We start from the raw sequence: 3,736 nt of genomic DNA on the forward strand, positions 1-3,736 counted from the left end.
GTTTCATCCAATGATGATCCTTGCTTGGATCTGTTACTTCTTTAAAAGTTGTAAAATGGCGATTTCCTACGTTTATTCCTATGTTTCTTCTAAAGTTATTAATTGTATTTCTTGTGAAAAAAAAGAACTTTCCTTCAACAACCTAGGGTTATTTGGTTGTCCTGAAATAGTTTGTACAGGAAAAGCAGTATAAAACACTGAGTTAATTTCTTTTAATTGCCAATTGTCAGAGTAAGGAGTTGAATTCTTATTTACTTTAAATGGTATCCAGTGAGGCTTTTCTTTGGCAGAGGTTGGGGAAGGCACTATTTCTCTCTCTTTCATTAAGTATCCTTAATAAATTCATTATTTTTTTTTACATATTCAATGTGCTTCAGTCACTTAGTAATCACGAAGTTACTATTATTTGTTGATGCTCTTGGGTACTTTTGACACGATCCCATTAATCTTTGATGGTTTTCTTGCTCACCGACACAACAATATAACACAATTTCATCTTATTCATTTCCTATCTCAAACCTGGGATTAGCTATTATCCCCAAAGAGTCTTGATGCTTTTTCTGTAGAATAGAATTTAAAGATCTTTTGTGCATCCTTTTGTATTTTTTGTATTACAGACTAAAGGAAAAATATATGTACTCAATGTTGATTTAAACTAGTGTTATTACAATGTTACTTAAATATAAATAAACACCTTAGGTTTATGGTGTTTATACAATTACAAAACCAAAATAATAAACAACAAAACTAGTAAACTAACAGCATTAATTTGATGTAATGCATTATATTGTTTTGTTGAAACTAGATTACATTTCACGACGTGAATATGACTCCACAATGGCATATTGAGTGCAGCTTAATCTTATTGTATGCCATGGGATGACTCACTTCCCCCACCACTTTATTCCAACTATCAAGAAATTGTATCATGTACAGCACATCTGGTATAGGACAATATAACTTACAAAGTCTGACTCCTTCACATCATATCAACCCCAAACAATTAAAGCAGTACTATCTGGTGTTGATGTGCTTGTAAATACAAATACAAATGTGAGTGTTGATAATGTATGATAGTGTTCAGTTACAAGGTGGTCTTCTAGATGGTCCTGAATATGATTACGTTAATTTATTTTAGATTCTTTCCTTGGGAGATAGTCAGGTGACAGTTAAAGCAAAAAGACTAAATTTTCACAGAAGAGGCTGAGGTTGAAGGGAATCTAGCTGAGGACAAGCTGTGACTCCAGAAGCGTATGAGGAAGAAGAGACAGCAATATGTTGTTTCTAAATGTACCACAGCAAAACACTATTAGGTAGCCAAGATTACTATGGGAAATAGAGGGAGTGAAGGAAGCAAGCCACAAAACAAAGCAAGCTACAAATGACAAAGAGCTTACAGCACCTAACTAACATTATTGGTCTTGGGGTGAATATGAAACTGCAAAAAGCTGAACCATGAATATAAAAGCAACACTTATTATTTAAAATAATAGCACAAACAGCCATCCTTAACATAGCATTCAATTTACCCTTCAAATAAATATTGACCAAACATCTAAAAGATGTACATTGGATGGTCTTCCACATTGATGGAAGTCCCACAGGTCTCCTTCTCTCCTTGCATGAATGTTATCCTTGACTTCTAGTGGGAACTGAAAGCAATGTTTAAGTAGGGGAATGAGATGTCAGTTTTGTTTGTTTTGTTAGGCAAGTGATCTCTGCAGTGGTGTAGACTCTATAATGGAAAAGACATCAAGTGGAGTAAAGAGACACTTGTAGCTGAGAAATGAGTCAGGAGGCTACTGCACAGTCCTGTTTGTTGAGGGCCTCAACTGAAGTGAAAACGGAGTGGGGAGGCTTGATTTGAGATATTTTTCTGATTTGGTGGTTTCTGATTTCAAGATTTGATGAGCAAATGGACAGAGATAAACAAGTGAGGAAGGTGCTGCCGTAATCCAGGTAAGAAAGGATATGAACCTGAACAAGGTAATGATATTAGGAATGGAAAATTGGATAAATTCCACTGATATTACGGAAGTAGAAGTCTCAGGACATTTTCATGATCCAGATGTTTGGAGAAAGAAGAAGGAGCAAGATTGACGTTCAGGTTTTAAAAATTATCTACCACAATGTATGTTCACAAAGGTTATTGATGCAAAAATCCCACATGTTTCTTGGATTCTTCCATCAGTGTCCTATCGGAATTGCCGCTGAGAGAAGCCCTTTCAAACAGTATTTACCAGGGTATCCAATATAGAAAACACACCATGTCTGGGAATACACTCATAAAAATACCTTTCTTCATCTGGAGGGAAAATAAAAGTGTAAACAAATAATACGTTCAGGGGTCAGCAAACTGGCACTCAGGCCAAAGCTGGATGACTGCTTATTTTTTTAATGGCCTGAGACTAAGAATGTTTTTTAGGTTTTTAAATAGTTTTTCAAAAACTCAAAGAAGAATAATTTTTATGGCACTTTAAAATCACAAAACCCAAATGTCAGTGCCCATAAATAAAATTCTACTGGAACACAGCCATGCTCATTTATGTACATACTGTCTATGGCTGCTTTGGGGCTACAGCTGCAGACCTGAATAGTTGTGACAGAGACCCTAGAGCCCTCAAAGACTAAAATTGGCTCTGTATACAGTTTGCCGACTCCTGGTCTTCTATAGGCCAGGGCTTTCACACCGTGTTTCCTCTACTGTTCTCAAAACCTCGAGTGGTATATTAGACTATAGAGACCTGGAGAAATTATCTAGCTAATCAAGAACAATAACATCTTTTATTTGTAAAATATTCAATTTAGGCAAAGGTAATGTTACCTTGTTTTTAAAGGATCGTAAACTTTCTCTTTTTAAACACTGCTATTCATTCTAAATGCTTGTAGTACTAGATCTAAATTTTCAGAACATAAGGTCCTTTGCAAATGCAACCTTTTAGTCACATCTCATCACTTTTTTCCCCACCCGTCACCACTGAATTTCTCCGTTCTCCCATTTTGTTCAGCCACAAGCTGAAAGTGGCACATGCAAGAGATATTTAGTATTCACTTCATTTAGGTCCCTTGTCCACCTTTCCCTTCTATGCTCTTCTTCACTTTACTTTCTTCATCAAATTGTCTACCGTTACGAAATATAAAAGGAATGAAGGAGGGAAAGAGGAAAACTGCAAAACGCGCAAGGGTTTTACTTGGGGGAGGCATACCTCTCATCTCTCTAGTCAGCCTAATTGGTCAAATCCTCGAGGGTAGGGACGATTTTTTTTAACGTTGTCCAACAGCTATTAGAGGTTCAGTGAGTGGCCATCCAGTCATTGATTTTCCCCCCTCCCCCTCTCCCCCTCCCTCTCCCCTGGGAAACCTGGAAAACAGAAAATCTTCCCACGGAAACTCCTCATGGGCGCGCCAAGATCGAGGTTCGCGCACTGGGACTCGCCCTGCGCTGCAGTCCCCCACTTGGAAGTCCTCGAGGTCTCCCAGCAGAAACCCAGCGCGGGCTTCTCGATCTACAGCGCGCGCGCGCCTGCGCGCGCTCCCTCCTCGGCCCCCTACCCTGCAGCAAGGGGAGCGTGACGTAATGCAACCTCAGCATGTCAGCAGCGATATAAAGGAGGACGGGGCGGCGCGCCTCACAGACGCAGAGTAGCTTGTGATTGGCTTGAGCTGCGGAACCTCGGAAACCCGAATGTGAGGAGCTTACGGATCCACAGCTGCCGCCCCCCGCAGAAATCCGGAG

This window comes from Camelus bactrianus, chromosome X (assembly GCF_048773025.1).
Source record: "Camelus bactrianus isolate YW-2024 breed Bactrian camel chromosome X, ASM4877302v1, whole genome shotgun sequence".
NCBI lineage: Eukaryota > Metazoa > Chordata > Mammalia > Artiodactyla > Camelidae > Camelus > Camelus bactrianus.